This window comes from Pipistrellus kuhlii, unplaced genomic scaffold (assembly GCF_014108245.1).
Source record: "Pipistrellus kuhlii isolate mPipKuh1 unplaced genomic scaffold, mPipKuh1.p scaffold_m20_p_13, whole genome shotgun sequence".
NCBI classification, from domain to species: Eukaryota; Metazoa; Chordata; class Mammalia; order Chiroptera; family Vespertilionidae; genus Pipistrellus; species Pipistrellus kuhlii.
Window position 1 is genome coordinate 46,157,618 of NW_023425438.1, and position 22,588 is coordinate 46,180,205.

Here is a 22,588-nt window from a genome sequence, read left to right on the forward strand (position 1 = left end):
AACGCAGGAAGCAACACCAGGCTGGGGAACACGAGATGAGGTGTCAGGCCATCATGGGTCAACAGGCCCCCAGAGGCCAAAGGGCTGGCCTGTGAATGACAGGAGGCACAGGCCTAGATTTGTAAAATGTGATTAGTTTATTATGCAGTCAGGAACCTTTTCTCTACAGAGGCAATTCAAAAAGCAACTACTGCATTTCTGAACAAAAATTGAGACACAGGTTTCACAAAAGTAAATAAATAGATTTTAAAAAATCCATGAATCTATGTGGGATGTCCTAAAGAGGTATAGATATCATATGTATGTGCATGTTAATGAATCACATTTATTACATATACAAAATTATGAAACCATTAAAGAGCTCTTTGCTCAGAAATTCATTCAACAAGTGTGGGCCTTCTACCTGGGTCTCTGGGGCGGAGCCTTCCCAGGTCACCTTTCAGGTGCTGAGAGGAGCTGGGAGACAGACAGGACAACAAGAACCAAGGCAACGCTTGATTTTAGGACACAAGAGGGCCATGAGGAAAACAGACTTGGCTTATGTGACTAGGGAAGCTACAGAGACTGCAAGGATTTCTATTGGTCTCCTAACCATTAACATCACAACACAGTGGCTCAAAACGACAAAGTGTGGGATCCCAGGTCTTGTGGGTCAGAAACCTGAGGCAGTTCATTTGGTTGTGCTCCTCCAAAGAGGCTCTGGGGAGGCCTGGTCCTGGGGAGCTGGCAAATCCACTCCTTATGGGACAGTTCCCTTCTGTTGTCCCTGCCAAAGTCACTGCCAGCTTCCTCATCACAAAATACTTGACCTTTTGTCCTTGCCTCCAGCCTCAAAGCCAGCCAGCCAAGTTGAGTTCCTCGTGCTCTTCTAACCAACTCTATTACTAAATTGTCACTTTCAAGAACCCCTGGTTACTGAGGGCCACAACCTCTGGGTGAGAACACCTCCAGTGCTTTCTGAAGAGGGCCTGGGGTGTGTTGGTATCAATAAAGTTTATTCACTGACTTTGAACACCAACAACACAAGAAAAGCTTAGGAGGTTGGCCAACCTGGCTGACCTCAAAGGGTTGCTAGGTTACGTCTATGACCTCTCTTACCATTCTGACATCTGTTAGTATTGTGACCTATTGCCATGTGTACCCCATAGGGCTATAAAGGGCCTCCCCAGCACTGTGAATCCCCATCAGGCTCAGGGAAGAGCTCTACAAGATATTTAAACTTAGACCTAGCTGTTGAGACAGAGCTGGCTTGGAGACCTGGGGAAGCCACCCCAAAAGGAGAGCCAGTGCCCCTGGACAAGGACAGCCAGGCTGGATGGATACAGTAAAGGGAAGGGGGAGCAAAGAAAAAGCCACAGTGTGGGTTGAAAACTCTGTCACAGCATGAAGGCTTTTAGGCATTAGAAAGGGTCATAAGATTTATGTTTTAAAAGAAGACTCGGTGATTTGACATTTGAAATGATATTTGACATGTGTCCTGAGAGCCAGGCAGGATTTAGGCAGATGAAGATGGTGAGGTGTGCTTCAGGTACAGACAGTGGACACAGAATGGAGGCAGGAGAGATGAACACTGGGGACAGGAGCACATACCTCTCAGAGCCTGTGAGTGACGGGACAGGGCAGGGAAACAGAAGACCCTGCATAGAGGGGACAGGGCAGGGGGAGAGGGGACCTTCCATGGAGGGGGCAGGGCAGGGGAGGCAGTGAATCCTCCATGGAGGGGTTGGTTGGGTAAGGGAGGAGAAGGTACCCTCCATGGGGGGGACAGGGAAGGGGATGGGAACCCTCCATTGAGGAGTGAGGGCAGGGAGGAGAGGGGACCCTCCATGGAGGGGACAGGGTAGGGGATGGGAACCCTCCATTGAGGAGTGAGGGCAGGGAGGAGAGGGGACCCTCCATAGAGGGGACAGGGAAGGGGATGGAAACCCTCCATTGAGGGGTGAGGGCTGGGAGGAGAGGGGACCCTCCATAGAGGGGACAGGGAAGGGGATGGGAACCCTCCATTGAGGAGTGAGGGCAGGGAGGAGAGGGGACCCTCCATAGAGGGGACAGGGAAGGGGATGTGAACCCTCCATTGAGGGGTGAGGGCAGGGAGGAGAGGGGACCCTCCATGGAGGAGACAAGGAAGGGAGGAGAGGGGACAGGGCAGGGAGGAGAGGGGACCCTCCATGGAAGAGACAGGGAAGGGAGGAGAGGGGACAGGGCAGGGAGGAGAGGGGACCCTCCATGGAGGTGGCAGGATAGGGAGATGGGAACCCTCCAAGGAGGGGCCAGGACAGGGAGAAGAGGGGACCTTCCATGGAGGGGAGATTGTAGGGGGAGGAACCTCCATGGAGGGGAAGGGTAGGAGATGAGAATCCTCCATAGAAGGGACATGGCAAGGAGTACAGGGACACTCCCTGGAGGGGAGGGTGTCGGAGGAGAGGTGACCATCCAGGAAGTGGGCAGGGAGAATAGGAGAGGGGACCCTCCATGGAGGAGGGAGTGTAGGGGATGGGAACCCTACAAGGAGAGGACAGGGTAGGGTGATGGGAACCCTCCATGGAGGGAATAGGGCATGGAGGAGAGTGGAAACTCCATGGAGGAGGGAGGACAGAGGTAATGGGGACCCTCCATGGAAGAGACTTGGCAGGGAGGAGAGGGGATCCTCCATGGAGGGTGCAGGGTAGGGGTATGGGAACTCTCCATGGAGGGGGCAGGGCATGGAGATGGGGAACCTCCATGGAGAAGCCAGGGCAGGGAGGAGAGAGGACCCTCCATGGAGGGGCAGGGCAGGGAGGAGAGAGGACCCTCCATGGAGGGGCAGGGCAGGGAGGAGAGAGGACCCTCCATGGAGGGGCAGGGCAGGGAGGAGAGAGGATCCTCCATGGAGGGGGCAGGGTAGAGGGATGAGGAAAAAGAGAAGGGAGGAGAGAGGACTCTCCATGGAGGGGCCAGGGCAGAGAGGAAAGGGGACGCCTCCATGGAGGGGGAAGGCCAAAGAGATGGGGAACCTCCATGGAGGGGGCAGTCCAGGGAGGAGAGGGCACCCTCCATGGAGGAGTCATGGCAGGGAGGAGAGGGGATCCTCCATGGAAGGTTCAGGGTAGAGGGATGGGAACCCTCCATGGAGGGAGCAGGGCAGGGAGGAGGGTGGACCCTCCATGGAGGGAGCAGGGCAGCATGATGGGGCACCTCCATGGAGAAGCCAGGGCAGGGAGGAGAGACGACCCTCCTTGGAAGCCGCAGGGTAGAGGGATGGGAGAAAAGGGCAGGGAGGAGAGGGGACTCTCCATGGAGGGGAAGGCCAGGGAGATGGGAAACCTCCATGGAGAGGGCATGGAGGTACGGGACCCTCCATGGAGGGGCCAGGGCAGGGAGAAGAGGGGACCCTCCATGGAGGAGTCATGGCAGGAGGAGAGGGGATCCTCCATGGAAGGTGCAGGGAAGAGGGATGGGAACCCTCCATTGAGGGAGCAGGGCAGGGAGGAGAGGGGACCTTCCATGGAGGGGGAAGGGCAGGGAGAAGAGAGGACCCTCCATGGAGGGGGCTGGGCTGGGAGGAGAAGGGAATTTCCATGGAGGGTACAGGGCAGCGGGACAGGGAACCCTCCTGAGAGGGGGCAGGGCATGGGGACAGGGAACACTCCATGGAGGGGGCAAGGCAGGGGGACAGGGAACACTCCATGGAGGGGGCAAGGCAGGGGGACAGGGAACCCTCCATGCAGCGGGGAGGGCAGGAGGAAAGGGAAACCCAGTTAGAGGGGATAGGCAGGGAGGAGACAAGGAACCCTTTATGGAGGGGCAGGGCAGGTGGACCTGGAACCCTTAATGCAGGGGGAGGTCAGGAGGAAAGGAAACCCACTCTGAGAGAGCAGGCCAGAGAGGAGACAGCAGGGGGCAGGGCAGGGGAACAGGGATCCTAACTTTGAGGGGAAAGGGGCAGGAAGTAGAGGGTTCCCTCTATGGAGGGGTGAGTGCAGGAGGATAGGAACCCTCCATGGATGGGGCAGGACAGGGAGGAGAGTGGACCTTCCATAGAGGGGACAGGGCAGGGGGACAGGGAACCTTCAAAGCAGGCAGTGTGGACAGGGAATCCTTCAGAGAGGGGTCAGAGCTGGGGGACAGCGAACCCCACTTGAAGGGACAGGATAGTTGGGGCAGGAAACCCTCCATGCCGAGGAAAGAGAAGGAGGATAGGGAAACCCAGTTAGAGGGGCAGGCAGGCAAGGAGAATGGAAACAAGGAACCCTTTATGGAGGGGCAGGGCAGTTGGACAGTAAGCCCTCAATGCAGGGGGCAGGTCAGGAGGGAACCCTCTTAGAGCAGGCCAGAGAGGAGACAGAACTACCCATGAAGGGGGGAGGGCAGGGGGACAGGGATCCTAACTTTGACGGGGAGGGGCAGGGAGGAGAAGGTACCCTCCATGGATGGGGCAGGACAGGGGGACAGGGAACCTCACTTTGAGGGAAAAGGGTGGGGAGGAGACAGAACCCTACATGCAGGGGACAAGGCATTGAGGAATAGGAACAGAGAACCCTTCATGGAGAGGAGAGGCTGGGAGATAGGGAATCCTACTTTGAGACAGCGAGGACTTAGGCTCATGTCCTTAAATAGATGGCAGGGCAAGGGGCAAAGGGAACCCTCCATGCAGAGGAGAGGTTGGGGAGGGGGAGGAGGGAGCCCTACTTTGAGACAGCAAGGACTTAGGCTCAGGTCCTTAAGTAGATGGCAGGGCAGGGGGTAGAAGGCATCCCCCATGACGGTAGGAGGGCAGGAAGGAAAAAAGACCCCACATAGTCTGAGCAGGAGAGTGGGCTCAGGGCACCATCCATGGAGGGGCCAGGGAAGGGGGTACATGGGAGTAGAGATAGGTAACAGGGGAAACACCCTCCATGGAGAATCCCCTGTCCCCCCATGGTGGAGCCCTTGTTCCTCAGCCCTTCCCCTTTCCCTGGTCCCCTGTCCTCCTGCCTGTCTTCCCATGGGGGCCCCCTTTCTCCCTTGCTCTGTGGTTGCTCCCCTTTCCCTCTGCCTTTGCCCTCCATGGAGGGTCTTCTCTTTCCCTGCCCTGACCCCTCACTCACAGGCACCTGAGGGACATATGCTCTGGTCTCTCCAGTCTTCATCTCTCCTGCCTCCAGGCCGAGTGTCCACTCTCTGTACCTGAAGCACAGTCTCACCCTCTTCATCTGTCTGAATCCTACCTGAGCCCTCAAGACACATCTCAAATGTCATTTCAAATGTCAAATCACAAGCAGGGGAAGGGGAAGGGGGGTGGGAAGTGGGAGGTGGGGGCTGGTGGTAGAGAGGTGTGGGTGGAGGTTGAAACTGGGTGCAGAGTGTGGGATGTAAGATGGCGGGTGGAGGTGGATGGTAAGTGTGGGGGTGGGCTTGGCGTAATTGTGGGCATTGGGGGCTGGCAAGAGGGGAATCTTATTTGGGAGCTGGCAGGTGTGGGTTGTGGGGTGTCAGTGGGGGTGAAATGTGGGTGGTGGGTGGTAGGGTTACAGAGTGTGGGGTTGAAAGAGGGAAAAGTGAGCATAAAGGGGATAAACGGTGATGGAAGGAGACTTGAAGGCAGTGAGCACACAGTACAGTACACAGATGATGCATTATGAAATAGCACTCTTGACCTATGCAATTTTATTAATGAATGTCTCCCAAATAAGTTTGATTAAAAATAAATAAAAGCTGTAACTTTGAGGTTGATTAGGTTATGAGGTTGGAGCCCTCATGAATAGGATTAATAACCTTTTAAATGATACTTCATACTAGACTTATCAGGTGATCACTTTATATGTTATATGAATGTCTAATCAATATTTTGTACATTTGAAACTAATATTGAACGTCATCTCTAATTGAAAAAATTAAATTAGTAAAACAATTTTAAGTAAAATAAAAGTGCAAATCAGAGTGATCTTGAAAAGATAGGAGATCATTTCACTCTGTGCCTAAAAGCCTTCAGCGCTCACTCCAGCATTGGTAGCTCTCCAGGCGGCATCATGTCTGCGATGGTGTTGCACTGCTGGGAGAGGAATGCCCTGTCTTCTTCCTCCAGTTGCTCCCTGCACTGATCTGGTGACATGGGGCCTGGTGCAAGGCAGAACTGTGCTTCCATGAGAGCGAGCTAAGTACAACTTTGGCTGCTTAGGTCTAGAGTGGGAGCAGACACTGAAAAAATAAATTTAAGCCTTAAAGGTCCTAGTAGCATTTCAACCCACCAAAGGGGCCTCCATCCTCCCTTCCCTGCACTCCAGCCAGCCTGGCTCACCCAGCCTTCAGGAAAGAAGGCAGAACAGTGCTGCCTGGAAGCCAGTGAGCGTGCCTGTGGTGGGAAGGTGCAGAGAGCTGCAGTTCTCTCGGGATGGAAATGGAGGGATGACTCTGCTAAAATCCGCCAAGCATGAGGGGACTGCTTTTCACTACATGATGACGGGATCACACCTGCAGATCAGGAGCAAGTCAGAGATGTCTGCTGCCACCATATGGGCTCAACATAGTGCTGGAAGTCCTAGCCACTGCAATTAGAAGAAATGAAAAGCATTTGAATTGGAAAGGAAGAAGAATGACTGTCATCATTTGGAGATGACATAATGTATACAGAGAACCCAAATGATTCCATAAAAAAATAAAAATAAAAATAAACAAAAAAACACCCAACTGTAGGACTGATAAATGAATTCAGAACATAGCAAAATAGAAAATAAATATCCAGAAATCAGCTGCATTTTTACGCTCCAATAATGACCTCTGAAAAAGGAAACTAAGAAAAAAATCTCATTCATATTTGAATAAAGACATATACCTGAAATTACATTTAACTAAGAATGTAAAAGACCAGTACTCAAAAAATTAAAAGACACTGAAGAAAAGAAATTGAAACCCTGATCAGTTTTGCCAAATGGTTAGAGTGTCAAATGGTCACAGGTTCCATTTCCGGTCAAGAGTACATACCTGGATTACAGTTTTGATTCCTGGTGTCATCATTTGTGTGAGTGCAGGAAGCAATGAATCATGGGTCTCATATCATTGGCTCTAGCTCTCTCTCTTTCTTTCTATCTCTCACTTCCCTCCTTCCTTTCTTCCCTTCCCTCCCTCTCTACTCACTGTCTCCCTCCCACATTTTCTCAAAAAGCAAAGGAAACAATATCCTATGATGAGGATTCACACATACTAAAACAAAGGAAGAAATGAAAGGAAAAAAAGAAGGAATGGAAGGAAAGGAATAAATAAAAAAAAGAAAAAAGAAAAAGAAAGAAAGGAAGAAAAGGGAAAAAAAGGAAAGAGAAAGAAAAAGAAAAAAAGAAAGAAAGAAAGAAAGAAAAAGGAAAGAGCCAAAAAAGATACAAATAAAGGCATATATGTGTTCACAGATAAGGAAATAACAACATTAAAATGTTCAATGGCATATTTCAGAAAGCTACAACAAATATCACAAAAATGTGTATAGAAGTACAAAAAAAAGAGAGAAAAAAACAATACTCACACACACACACACACACTCACATAAATCAAACAAAATTAAACCAAAAAAAACGGTGATCTTGAGAAAGAACAACAAAGTTGGAGGAATCATGCTACCTGATATCAAACTATATTACAAGACCAGAGTAATAAATATAGCATGGTACTGGCATAAAACACACATATAGGTCATTGGACAGAATAAAAAGAACAAAAATAAACCAAAGCATTTATGTTCAATATTTGATAGAGGACACAAGAACATACAATGGGCTAAAGATAGTCCATTCAATAAATGTTATTGGGAAAATTGGAAAGATATGTACAAAAACAAATGGAAGCAGACTACCTTCTTATACCTTATAGAAGAGTAAAGCCAGAATGGATTAAAGATTGATTGTAAAAATTGAACCATAAAAATTCTAGAAGAAAATAAAGGCAATACTTATAGCAATATTTTTTATTCTGATATATCTATTTGGACAAGAGAAGCAAAAGAAAAACTACACAAATGGGACTACATGAAACAAATGTTTAGCACAGCAAAGGAAACATCAACAAAATGAAAAGACAACCCACTGAATGGGAGAACATATTTTCTAATGATACAGCTGGTAACGGCTGGCTTAATATCCAAAATTTAGAAAGAACTTATAAAACTCAACATTATAAAAAATTAAACAATCCAATTTAAAAATGGGCAAATAGATACTTCTGCAATGAGGACCTGCAGATGACCATTACACAAACAAAAAGATGCTGAGCATCACTAATCATTACAGAAATAGAAATCAACATCACAGTGAGGAATCACCTCACATCTGTCAGAATGGCTATCATCAATAAATCAATAAACATCAAGTGCTGGTTAGGATGTGGAGAAAAGGGAACCCACGTGGGAATGCAGATTGGTGCAACCACTGTGGAAAGCAGTATGAAGGTGGAAAGCAGTATGAAGTTTCCTCAACAATTAAAAATCAGGATGACCTACCATTTTCCCTTCTGAGACTATATCTGCAGAAATCTGAAGCACTGATCTGAAAGGATATATGCACGCCTTTGTTCATTGCAGCATTATTTACAATAGTGAAGATTTCACAGCAGCCCAAGTGCCCAGCAGCAGATAAGCGGAGACAAAACTGTGCTACATCATACACAACGGAATACTACTCACCCACACACCCAGAAAGGAAATCTTTCCTTTTGGAACAGCATGGATGGAGCTGGTGAGTATTATGCTCAGTGATGGGAAGTAAGCCAGTCATAGAAATACAAGTTCCTTATGGCTTCACTTATATGTGGAATCTAATGAACAAATTAAACTACATCAAAATAGAAACAGGATCATCGATATAGAGAACAGACTGACAGTTGTCAGAGGAGAGGGAGGTTGGGGGACTAGGTGAAAAAGGTGAAGGTGTTAAGCAAAGAAAAGAATTCAAAGACACAGACAGCAGTTTGGTGATTCTCAGAGAGAAAGGGGTGTGTGTAGAAGAGATGTTAGAAAGGATAAATTGTGATGAAAGGAGATCTGACTTGGGGGGAGGGACAAGGGCAGTGAGACACACAGTTCAACATACAGATGATGTACTATAGAATTGTTTACCTGAAAGCTATATAATGTTATTACCAATCTCTCCCCAATAAATTCAATTTAGAAAAATAGCACATTGTGACACACGCTACAACCTGGACGCACCCTGAAGACATGACTCAGTGAAAGAAACCAGTCACAGAGACAAATATTGTGTGACCCCACTCACATGAGGTCCCTGGATCTGTCAGTCATAGAGACAGGTAAGATAGAGGGTAGCAGAGGTGGGATGGATGCAGTGTTGTTGTTTTGTGGGGCCAGAGCTGCAGTTGGAGAAGATGAGAACAGTGATGGAGATGATTGTGGTTACAGCAGCCCCACAATATGAATGTACTTAACACCACTGAACTGCACACTGAAAAACAGTTAAACTGTTAAATTTCATTGTGTATATTTTTCTGTGATAAAAATGTACCAACAAAAACAAGAATAGAAGGCACTTTCCTCGGTGCTGGGAATCTGGTAGAGAGCTATTCCCTATCTGGACAGCATGGCCAATGCACGTGATAAAAGAGCACAGGACTCAACACTCACACGAGAAAATGTGCACAAAGGGAATCAGGAAGCTTGTCCTTACTGGGTGGTTGGGTCAAAGCCAATAACCTGGTTGTGAGCTTTTTAGAAGATATTATTGAGGAAAACCGGGTTAGATTAGCTGGGCCACATCTGCATTATCTCTTACAAATAATGTGAATCCACAATTACTTTTTTTTTTTTTAAAGGTTAAAGGATAAAAGGGGTGACCCAGATTTGGTTTTCTTGTCTCAGAGATTCGGGCCCAGAAAGTCCAGCTGGGGCCAGGGCTGAGTATAAGGAATTGCTGAGGGGAACTGGGAGTCAGTGGGGTTGTGAGTCAACCACCAGACCAGTGACCTCCACAGCTACGTTCTCATACCATCACAGGCTTTCCTCAGCCTTTAATAAGCTGCTGTGTCTCAGCCACTCCTTATGCGACCACTAGTGGGAACAGCTCCTTCACTGTACCACATGGTTTCTTAAAGGAGCTTCCAAACCTTTAACCTTCTCACAAACACAACATGGGCAGCACAGTCCTCCCACAGTGACTCTCTGCTTCATTAACCACATCCCCCAAGTGACAAGGATGGGCGTGTTGTGCCATTCCAGGAACGCTGGGCCAGGGTCCTGTCCACAGAGCAGATTCACTTCTTGGTGTCTTGGTTGGGTTGAGAGACGCTACCCAAGGACAAGGATGAAGGAAGGCAGTGTTGTCATTGGAAGAACGTGCTTTTTAATCATCTACAGATCCCAACTCCAGAAACGACACATATACTTGGTTAAAGGTCAGGGAGGGTAAACAATTTTTCTGTGTGTACTCGGCAGCATGGTTCTCAAATTAAGGTAATAATAATAATACCTTGTCTTCATATGCTCTCTCCTTCCAGAGATGGCTCCAATTTATCTGTCAACTTTACTGGAAGATGAAAAAAAGTAATGCTGGTGAGTGAAATCAACACATCCCCATTTTTAGGGGGTTAACCAAAGATGAGAGACAGAGCATCGCTCACCACTTTACTTTGTGGTCCAGTCAGGGAGAGTCTAATTGTTCGTCAAAGACTGAGACATTAGGGCAATAATGTGGGCTGTCATGAAGGATATTTCAGTGTCTGAACCCAGTAAAATCTTGCTCCTGTGTACCGTGACGTGGGCCAGGAAGCCACCAAAGCTTGTCCTCTCCACACAGTGACTCGGGCTCCAGCCTCCCCTGGCTGTGGATTCAGCTGGCAATGAGCACAGACCACAGGGTAGAGGTCGGACAGAGGAGTGCTGTCAGGAAGCCCTGGGAACAGCCACTCATGGCTATCCTTGCCTCTGGCCAGACCTGACTCCCATGGTGAGAGAGGCTCAGAAACGCAGAACACCACAAACACCTTGCAACTTGGCACATAGGACAGCACACTCACCCTCTTGTTTCTGTACCTGAGCAGCCAGACAATGCAGTCACCTCCTTCAGGAAGAACATCCAGAGAACAATAAAATAAAAGTACCTCATGCCAATCCACATGGCACTTCAAAGTACTTAGAGAAAAGAAACCTCTCCCCATGCATTTCTACTTGCTGTCTAGACCCATTGTCTTCCTTCCATTTCTTCTTCTCAAAGGAATAGAACACATCATTTTGGAGCCACCGACATGGAGCAGGTCAATGGCCAGCTGTCCACCCGATGAGGACAATACGGTTTCAGGACAGAAGAGTAACTCGGACTCCGGAGAGAAATAGCAGTGGGGAGACGGGGATAGAAGTGAGAACCTGGCAAGTGACCAGCGCAGTGGTGAGCTGATTCGTCTTGAAGGCAGTGAGTCCTAGCACTGCTCTGTGAGCAGGACAAAAATGACTCAGAGGGGACTGGGCCAGGGGCCTGTGGGAGCCAGAGTGGGGGCTGCCCTAGACCCTTCCCTCTTCTCTCCTGGCCTGGCTCTAAAGCCATGGCCTGGGGATTAGCCTCTCAAATACTGAGAAATAAACCATCTCTGGTTAGGACATGGGAAAACAGGGCCCTGGACTCTGAAGTATTGGGGGAAATGCTGCTAATGTTTTTGTTTTGTTTTTTCTTTTCTCTTGCCAGTTTCCCCTGAAAAGCATCCTGTTATATGAAGCTTCAACACAGCTCATGTGGGGGAGAGGAGTCTAAGTTCTGAGTGAACCAGAGCTCCTAGCAGAAGGACCAGGAAGGTGGCTGAGAATCAGAGGGAGAGGAGCTGTGGGTGAGCTGAGCCTGCGTAGAGCACACCCCAGAGGCCAGCACAGGCTCTGCACATGGTGGTGCTGAGGTCACCCCCAGAGCTGCTGAGGTGTATGCTTCATATGCTCCACAGCCTGACACAGTGGGCTCTCACCTCTGCCACCCAGTGGTGGGAAGACAGACTGTGGAGCCCGCCCAGCAGGGGCAGCACATCCATGCGCAGCCTCATGTGAAGTCTGGAAGGAGAAAGGAACTGCATGTGAAAAGGCAGAGGTCAAGGGCAAGAGGCCAGGGCTGTAGAGCCCCAGCCTGCAGACCCACCACACCCTGCGCTTTAATTCCAAGCACAAGCTCATTTTTGCCAATAGCACAACATTTTTGCAACAGTAAGAATTGTAGGTTTGCCTTTGAAGAAAAAACTAAGTCAGATTACATTAGAGATTTCAATGTTGGTTTGTCACATCTTCGATGGATATTAGCTGAACCCAATGTGGTCATCATTTCACAGTGTGTGTAAATCATACCACTGTGCTCTCTGCCTTATACTTACTTGTACACTGTATATCAATTATTTTTCAATAAAGCTGGGAAAAATAAACAGTGCCTTACTAAATGGAAAAAATGGTTATAGATGTAGTGGAATGCATACACCATAACTAAAAGAAACAAATCAGGATACACAGGTAATAAATAGTATCATCTTGCCCTGGAGACATGCTCAGTATTGAGCATTGATCCCCTTCAGGGCACAGGCCCTGGCTGTGGGTCCAACCCCAGTAGGGGGCTTTTAGGATGAAGCTGATCAATGATTCTTTCTCATCCATATTATTATTTTTTAAATATATTTTATTGATTTTTTTTTTTTACAGAGAGAAATAGAGTTAAAAACATCCATGAGAGAGAATCATCGATCAGCTGCCTCTTGCACAACCTCTACTGGAGATGTGCCCTCAACCAAGTACATGCCCTTGACCGGAATCAAACCTGGGACCTTTCAGTCCACAAGTCTAAGTTCTATCCATTGAGCCAACCGGTTTCGGCTCACCCATATTATTATCTCTCTTTCCCTCTTCATCTCTGAAGTCAATACAAATATATTAAAATAAATAAATAGTATCACCTCAAAATGGTATTTGAATATATAAATTTACAAAAGATCAAAGGAAATAATTTGAAATATTCACAATGGTTAACCTTGGATTGTGGAAATATGTTATTTCTTTTACTTTATACTATTCTTTTAAAATTTCTACCCAAGATCCTGTATTATTTTTATAATGAGGAAAAAAATTTAAAAACATTTAAGGAACTCTTTTTAGTGTAGATGCATTTTGTATCCATGTTTAGTGACATTCCACTTATCTCTGAGAAACTTAAAAAAAGTGCTTTGGGTTCTGAAATACCCTTTGAAAAGCATTCTTGCACTCTACCAGTTCCTGAATGAGAACACTGCTCTTTGGAGATGCTGGGTCTGTTTGGAAAAAATAATGGGGCAGGGTTGGGGGTGGGGTAGGGCTGGGGGCAGTACAGGGCTGGGGAGGGGCAGGGCTGGGGAGGGGGAGGGCTGGGGGCAAAGCAGGAACTATGAAGAGAGGCTCCTGGGCAGGGTGCCTCAGGTCCACAGCTCAGGCTGCATTTGAAGAATTCCAAATTGCAAGGCTGATGTCTTCATAAAGGTTCAGACTTGATAAACTTTAGACATGAGCCACAGCAAATTTTCTTTTTAAAACGGTTTTTGCTATTCTTACTGCAAAATAATTGAATAATGCTATATAGATCATAAGAGGAGCATATTTGTAAATAAAAGATTTTTAAAGGATTAAGATCTCCTAGGTCACAGCTCTAGGGTTCTAACCTCAGCTGGCTCTACACAGGCCAACAGGCAAAGTGGAAGGAGCACTGGCCCTGGGTTCTCATTTGATCTCTGCTCCGGATTCCCTTTGTGGTCTCAGGGATTTCACCTCCCCTTTCTGGCTCTCCTAGCTATTGTACATCTGTGGAATGAGGGTAAAATTAGAAAATCAGTAATTGTAGGTTCAGATTTCTACAACCTTCCTAAATATCTCAGCAATAATAAACCTTTCCTTGGACTAACCGTTCTGGTAGCAACACTTCACAAAAATGTAAACACATTTTTATACCACTACTCGTTTCAAAAGTACAAAATCCCTATAAAACTTATCCTAAAACATTTTGGTCGATACTATTAAACAGCCACCACCACGTGGGACACTCCAACTCTGGGCCCCTGGGAGGTGCCAGACAGGCTGGAACCAGCACCCAGTTGTGCTGAATGGGGGTTGGGGGTTCACAGAGTTTTTGGCCAGAGGCTCTGGGCAGGTGAGAGGGAGGGCACTCACCTGGTGACACTGAGGAAGGGGTCTGGCCCAGCACTGCCCCTCACCAGCTTCAGCTCCAGCTTCCCCCTCAGATTAGCAAGCGGGTCCAGCACACAGGAGGAAGAGGAGCTCCTGCAGGAAGCTGGCCTGGACCCCAGGCAGATGCTCTTGGACTGTCAGGAGGGGCAGCATCCACACCAGCTACCCTCGGACTCCAACGGCGGCTCCGCTCGCGGAACCCTGGCAGACCCGGGCGAGGCAGCAGCACGAGCCAGGAAGCCCAGCGGGTCCTGTGACTCGCGGCCCCCCCACTCTTGTCCCCCTCACCCATGGGAGAGCCTGTGGCCAGATCTGCCAGGCCGGCCAGCCAGGCGCGTTTGCTGCTGCAGCGCCACCTGGTGGGGCCTCTGCGCAGTACCAGGAGGCCACCCTGGCTCCTTGCTGCCAGGCCTCCTTTGCTCAGCAGTGTGGGTTAACTCACCCACTCAGCATTGTTTTCTGACAGTCTGTCCCTGCGGAATAACTTCAACACAGGACACTTCTGCATTTTGGCCAAGTTAGTGGTGAGAACCAGAATTTTTCTTTAGGTCACTGGTTTGCTCATCATCATGTACAGCATCTGAGCTTTTCACTCTTTACTTATTTTATTAAATGTTTTATATTATAGAAGGAAATAATTTTTTGTAGATGTGATAAAGGAGGGTATGTCATATATTATCTGTATACCAGGTGTCAGCAAGTTATATTCTCTGGGTGAAATCTGGCCTATTGCCTGTTTATATATGTCCCATGAAATAAGAATAATTTTATTCACTTTTTTAAAAAGTTAGAAAACAATATTTCTAATACATGAACATAATATGAAGTTAACATTGTGGTGTCCATAAGTACTGTTTGACTGGAAGGCAGACATGTACATTCATTTACATATTGCCTTTGGCTACTCTCATATTCCAATGGCAGAGTTGGATAATTATAACAGAGATGGTATTATCTACAGAACCCAAACCATTTACTACTAAGCCCTTTACACAGGAAGTTGCAGATCTTTATCTTACACAGAGTAGATGAAGGCCATGTGCGTTATTATTAGCACTGTCTTTGGATTTCTAATAATTTTAAATGTGTCACATTGAACATTTAAAAATCAACAAAATATGCCTGGCTGGTGTTACTCAGTGTGTGAGCATCAACCAATGAACCAGGAAGTCACAGTCTGCTCCCAAACCCAGTTATATGCTGGGGTTGCAGGCTCAATTCTCAGTGTGAGGTGTGCAGGAGTCAGTTGATCAATGATTCTCTCTCATCATTGATGTTTCTATCTATTTCTCTCTTCCTTCCTCTCTGAAGTAATATACTTATATGAATAAATATTACAGGATAGTTAAAATCAATAAAGAACTATTTGTCTCAAAGTAGATAGATTTTTAAAATTTATGATAATATAAACAAAAAAGTTTGGGAATCTTACATAAAATATACCCATATATAAATCCAGAAAGATGAACTAATACCGGTACTACATACGGTTGATTGATATATATCTATAATAATAAGAGTGTAATCTGCTAATTAGACCAAACACCCTCCGGACGACCTTGTGGACAAAGCCAGGCCTGCAAGGGAAGCCTGGGTCCTGGGTGCCTGATGGCGGCCAGTAGGGAAGCCCTGATCCCGGGTCCCAGAGAGAAGCTGGTGCTGGCAGCTGTGGGAAGCAAGGCCTACTCTTGCATGAATTTCATGTTCCAGGCCTCTAGTATATGCAATAAATGATTAAATACCTAAATTAGAAGTATGATTAGAAAATTTATAATGTAAATGTAAATAGAGAAATTGGACTGAAAAATGATACCGACTATTACTGTATTGTATTATTTCTTTACTATTGTCTTTTGTTTCTTTTTTTTTAAATCCTCACCTGTATATATGTTTATTGATATTAGAGGGAGAGAAAGAGGGAGAGGGAGACGGGCAGAGGGAGAGAAAGAAAAATCTATGTGAGAGAGAAACAATGATGTCTGCCTTCTGTATGTGGCCAGACTGGGAATTGAAGCTGCAGATTTTTGGTGTATGGAACAATGCTCTGACCAACTGAGCTACTCAGTCCTAGTGTTTCCTTGTTTCTTAAAAACTGAAAATATAAAGAAAGAGGATAAGATGTGATCACTATTCTACACTGTTTATTCTACATCTATTAAATGTTTTCTGTACTATAAATATAACTTAACATAAAAAAGGAAGACAATGTGGCTGTAGAAGTATTTGTTGACAAGAGAAATCTAAATGGTTTAAATGTAATTCAAAGAGCAGTTACCACCAAAAATAAATATAATTGATGGAAATCATTGGATTCTGATAACTTATCAGAGAATCATTAAATTTGACTAGCTTATCCTAAAATAAAAATTTTTTAAAAACAGCCAGTAGCTTTTCTAGAATATACAATAGATATATTCGTTCTTACGATGCAACAAGAAACTGTTTCTAGACAAATGTGAGACATTGAAACCAAATAAAAACTGAGTTTCCTTATAAAAACTTCATTGTTGGGGAGAAATCAAGATGGCGGCACAGGTAAACACCTAACTGTAGCCTCACACAACAATTTCAAAAAAATACAACTAAAATACAAAATGGACATTATCCAGAACTACAGGAAAGTTGACTGACTGGAAATTCTACAGAGAGAAGGAAAGAGAAAACCAGAAGGAAAATCAGAGGAGCTGCAAAAGCCTAAAGTACGGAGACACAGTGCGCGCATGGGGAGAGGACGGAGCCAGAGAGTAGCGGGAGGCTGAGTGCCTGGCTGGCGTTCCCTATCAGGAAGGAGATAAAAGCTCCGGGCTGTGCTGAACCCCAGTTCTAGGTGAGACCCTCGGGACCCAGGTTCATACAGAGGGAGTCTGGGCTGTAAGGCAGAAACTCAGGGGAGCGGCGAAAGGCAATCCTGGAGGTATGCATATTTTGCGCAGAGAATGGATGGTTGACTGTGCTGCTGGATTGCCCTAGTGGGAATGAGACCTAAGCTCTGGACTGCTCTGAACTCCACTTCCAACTCCACTTCCAACCCCACTTCCAACTGCACTGAACCCCAGTTCCAGGCTCATTGGGGGAGAGCCTAGACTGTTTGGTAGCAGGCAAAACTCGAGGGCACCTTTCTCTCAGAGGTGCTTGCAGCAAGTACCAGAGGACACTGAGGAACACTGAGACTCAGGAACCTCATAGGGCGAGGCTGACAGGAAGCCAAGGCTGTAGGCTCCAACCTGAAACTCCACCCCATCCAAGCTGAGCACAGAGGCTTTTGCAAGTTTCCAAGTCTAGTCAAATAAGGCTGTCTCCTGGCATAGACACAGCTGATCCTTACAGCCAATTGGCCTGGAGGTCAGTTCCTTTCAGTGATACCAACAACAATAAAACTCAACTAAAACAAGGCTGTACACACAGTCCACAAAAGGGGGCACCAAGAGTGTCCACCTCAGGTAACTGGGAGACTGACCCACTGAACCGTATAGGACACCTTAGCACACAAAGCCACCCTACCAACTCAGGGAAGCAGTGAAAATGCCGAGACAGGGAAACAGATCACAAACGAAAGAAATGAGAACAAAAAGCGACTGGATATAGAGTTCAAAACCATGCTTATAAGTTTTTTCAAGAATTTCCTAGAAAAGACCAATAAAATAAATGAGACCTATGAGTATATGATAAGGGATCAACTAGAAATAAAAAGGGATCAACTAGAAATAAAGAATACATTGTCTGAAATAAAAAATATTATACAGAGTCCTAAAAACAGAATGGAAGATAGCAAGAATCAAGTCAAAGATTTGGAACATAAAGAGCCAGAAGACACTCCTTTGCAGAAGCAAGAAGGCCAGAGAATTGAAAGGCCAGAAAGTTGAAGATAATGTAAGAAACCTCTGGGACAACTTCAAGCGAACCAACATCAGAATTATGGGGGTCCCAGAAAAAGAGAGAGAGCAAGATACCAAAAACATACTGGAAGAAATAGTGACAGAAAACTTCCCCCAACTGGTGAAAGAAATAGACTTACAAGTCCAGGAAGCGCACAAAACCCCAAGCAAAAGGAATCCAAAGAGGACCACACAAAGACACATCATAATTAAAATTCCAAGAGCAAAGGACAAAGAGAGAATGTTAAAAGCAGCAAGAGAAAAGCAGGTAGTTACCTATAAAGGAGCACCCATATGATTGTCAGCTGATTTCTTAACAGAAACCATGCAGGTCAGACAGGAATGGCAAGAAATATTCAAGGTGATGAACAACAAGAACCTACAGCCAAAAATAATCTACCCAGCAAAGCTATCACTCAGAATCGAAGGCCAGATAAGAGCTTCACAAATTAAAAAAAGCTAAAGGAGTTCATCACTGCCAAACCAGAATTATATGAATTGCTGAAGGGGGTTATTTAGGAAGAGGAAAAGATAAAGATACAAATTATGAACAACAAATACATAACTATCAACAAGTGAAACTAAAAACCAAGGGAATTAAAAAAATCTGATGAACATTATTAACTGGTGAATATAATAGAATCAGAGGTATGGAAGGGGAGTGAACTGACGATTCTCGGGGAAAAGGGCAGTGGGGTTGCGGGAAGAGACTGAACAAAAACTGTGCAGCTACCGTGTTTCCCCGAAAATAAGACATCCTCCAAAAATAAGACCTACTTACAGGTTTCCTTCTGAGTGAAATATAAGGCATCCCCCGAAAATAAGGCCCCCCTAGGCTCTGTCTCAGAATGCTATTGCTAAACATGAGAGATTTGGTCCACTGATTCTGAAAGAAATGGAGTCACAAGAAATTCACCAGAAAATTCAGGAATTGGATTGTTTTGATGATGCTCCAGAAGATGATGATATGATTGTCATTGAATAAATGAGTAAATTCTTGATACTGTAGGATTCACAGTTTGTCTGGTTTGTGTTGACAACTACCGTACCACTATACCATATACAGGTAATAAATTTCCTTTATTTTCATTTAACAATAAATGTGTACCGTATTCTTCTTCATGGAAAAATAAGACATCCCCTGAAAATAAGACCTAGCACGTCTTTGGGAGCAAAAATTAATATAAGACACTGTCTTATTTTTGGAGAAACAGGGTATGGATGAGGACAATGCGGGGTGGGGAAAGAACAGATGGTGGAGTGGGAACCTGGTAGAAGGGAGCAATGTGGGGGGGGGGGGGAGGAACACATTTGTAATAATCTGAACAATAAAGATTTATTTAAAAAAGAAAAAAAAAAAGCCGAGACCGGTTTGGCTCAGTGGATAGAGCGTCAGCCTGCAGACTGAAAGGTCCCAGGTTCGATTCCGGTCAAGGGCATGCCGTGGTTATGGGCACATCCCCAGTAGGGGGTATGCAGGAGGCAGCTGATCGATGATTCTGTCTAATCGATGTTTCAAACTCTCTGTCCCTCTCTCTTCCTCTCTGTAAAACATCAATAAAATATATTTTTTAAATAAATAAATAAATAATTTTAAAAAATAAAATTTCTTGGTAAACTGATATTTGAATTTTTTCTCTTTTTTAAAAATATATTTTATTGATTTTTTTTTTTTTTACAGAGAGGAGGAGAGAGGGATAGAGAGTTAGAAACATCGATGAGAGAGAATCATCCATCAATCAGCTGCCTCTTGCACACCCCCTACTGGGGATGTGCCCGCAACCAAGCTACATGCCCTTGCCCGGAATCAAACCCGGGACTTTTCAGTCCCCAAGCTGACGCTCTATCCACTGAGCCAAACCGGTTTCAGCTGAATTCTTTCTTAATAGAATATAAAAATATCTGGTTCCTACTAACAGCCCATATACTTAATGCTGAAACACTGGAGTGACCCCTACTAAAAGCAGGAAAGAGATAGGTTGTGAATTAGCTCCACTTCAAGGAGCCCAGCCTGTGTGACTCAGTGGTTGAGCATGGACCTATGAACCAGATCACAGTACGATTCCCAATCGGGCACATGCCCAGTTGCAGGCTCCATCCCCAGTAAGGGGCATGTAGGAGGAAGCCAATCAATGATTATCTCTCATCACTGATGTTTCTATCTCTCTCTCTTTATCTCTCTGAAATCAATAAAAACATATTTTTAAAAGGAAATAAGAGACATTATTATTATTATTGCAAAGGAAAAGATAAAATGTCATTATTATAAATAATATAATAATCATTAAAATAAGGTGTAACAATATAAAGTATAACAATAAGGTATAATAAGTGTTAAAATTATTGAGTTTTACTCGTTTATTTAGATCACAAAATAAACATAAATCAATTGCAGCAATAATCAGAATATATAAAGGAAAAAAATATGTCATTCATAAAATAAATACGGAAAGCCTAGCAGATTTTATTTCCAATAAACTCTGGCAAACTGCATTTTTCAAATTCTCAGCAACAGTAGATCCCATCCCATATGCTCTTCCTCAGTGTGTCCTTGCCACTCTCACAAGAGGCCAAGCCCCTGAATCCTGGGACTTATGATTTGCTTGGAACCAATGACTTGTGACTTGCCTGGAACCAATAGGATTTGGCTGACTCATGAGGCTCAGTCATGCAGCTCCTGCCTGGGTCCCCTTGAGTACTTGCTCCTAAGCATATGGCAGGGAAGAAGCTCCTCTCTGTTCTCTTCCTTTGGGGTCTCTCCTCCATTGGTCTTTACAAACCCGGTGCTGGCCCCTCCTTCCTGGGGCGGCCCAGCAGGGCAATACAACCCGCCAGAGTGTGCTTCCCACCAGCACTGCCCACATCACACCTGTGACCAGGACTTGATTTGTACCGAGGGACACTTTCCCCACCACCATCTGCATCAAGTTCCTAAATAAACACCTACAATGATATCCTCGTGGAAATAAGAACAAATGCACGTCTAGAAAATGGAGAGTACCAAAGGCTGTGGGTTCAGTTCCGTCAATGTTTCTCTCTCACATCGATGTCTCTCCCTCTCTCTCTCTCTCTCTCTCTCTCTCTCTCTCTCTCTCTCTCTCTCTCTCTCTCTCTCTCTCTCTCGTTTCTCAAACCAATAATTTAAATTAAAAAAAAAGTGTCCTTACTAAGCACACAAAACTTCAAGTCAAATCTGTAAGTGCCTCCCTATCCCCACACCCACAGAACACCCTCTTCCAACCAGATTGCTGCCCCAGCCCCTTCTTTTCAGAGTCCTAGAAGCCCACCGGGCATCAGAAACAAGGCAGATGAATGGCCCTTTAGCCATGACTGTCCCATTGCTTATGCCCACAGGCTCAGGGTGCTGAAGGGGTCTTTGCAGAACCTCCTGGTCACACGCTGTTAAGGCTGTCAGCCTGGCCCACCCGGATGCCAGGCCTAGTGCATGACCTCCCCAAGCCAGGAGGGCACAGGCGGATCCAGGGCAGGTCTTGGCTAATGGGATGTACAGGACTGTTATTTTACAGCTTAAGCATCGTGAAAGGGTCTGATGACTCAGGTAGCAATTTCTTGAGCCAACACAGTCCACGTGGGAAGGATTTGTGGCTGAGGGTGACCAGGATCAGCTGTGGGCAGAATGGGACAGAATGCATCTCAAGGCCGGCCTCTGCCTCTGGGCTGGGGGGATCCAGAGGCATGTGGAATAAAGAAAAGCTTGAGATCCTAGAAGATTATTATCCACAAATGAGTGAGATCATGTGGCATTTTTCTTTCATTGACTGGCTTATTTCACTTAGCATGGACCAGGCATTTTAAATGTAAGCCGCTGGCAGAAGGCCACTGCTAGGGCCAGCACAGTGTTTTAAGAAATCCTGATTTGGGCCAAAACCGGTTTGGCTCAGTGGTAGAGCGTCGGTCTGTGGACTGAAAGGTCCCAGGTTCGATTCCGATCAAGGGCATGTACATTGGTTGTGGGCACATCCCCAGTAGGGTGTGTGCAGGAGGCAGCTGATCGATGATTCTCTCTCATCGACGTTTCTAGCTCTCTATCCCTCTCTCCTCCTCTCTGTAAAAAAATCAATAAAATATATTTAAAAAAAGAAAAGAAAAGAAAAGAAATCCTGAGTTGGGACGCCTTCCAGAGGAGACGGGCTCACACCAGACCCCCCCACTCTCTGTGGTCTGCAGTTACCCCCAGCTTGGCCCATCAGCATCACTTCCCCGGCCCCCGAAGCTATGACCCTGCAAGGTCGAGGGGTGCTGTTCCGGATAGCACACCAAGGACCTGGCAGGAAAGAGAGGCACGCGACATCAGCCTCTGTTCCCTCTCCCCGGAAGGGAGATTCCCATCCCCATGATCACCACCTATGCAATGGCATGAGGTGCCCAGGCTCCCAAGAGACGCTCTTTCCATGGCCCCGGGCATGCACTGCAGGGTCCGCTTTCTGGTTCTTGCTTCTGATCAACACTGTCTGGGCTGCTCCTATGTCGAGGACTGCCTTTTCCTCCCTCGCCCGGGACTCCGTTCTCTGTACGTCTGTCCTCTCTCAGAGAAGCACTGGATGTTTTAGAGGGAGAGCAGTCTTTTCTC

At 46.1% G+C, this 22,588-nt stretch overlaps 1 non-coding gene across 1 annotated transcript; it reads left to right on the forward strand.

Annotated features, from left to right (window-relative positions):
• Positions 1–5,957: 5,957 nt before the first annotated feature.
• LOC118717845 lies at positions 5,958–6,158 on the forward strand. The gene has a single exon (XR_004987609.1). It is a non-coding gene; the product is annotated as a small nucleolar RNA SNORA74 (small nucleolar RNA).
• Positions 6,159–22,588: the final 16,430 nt, after the last annotated feature.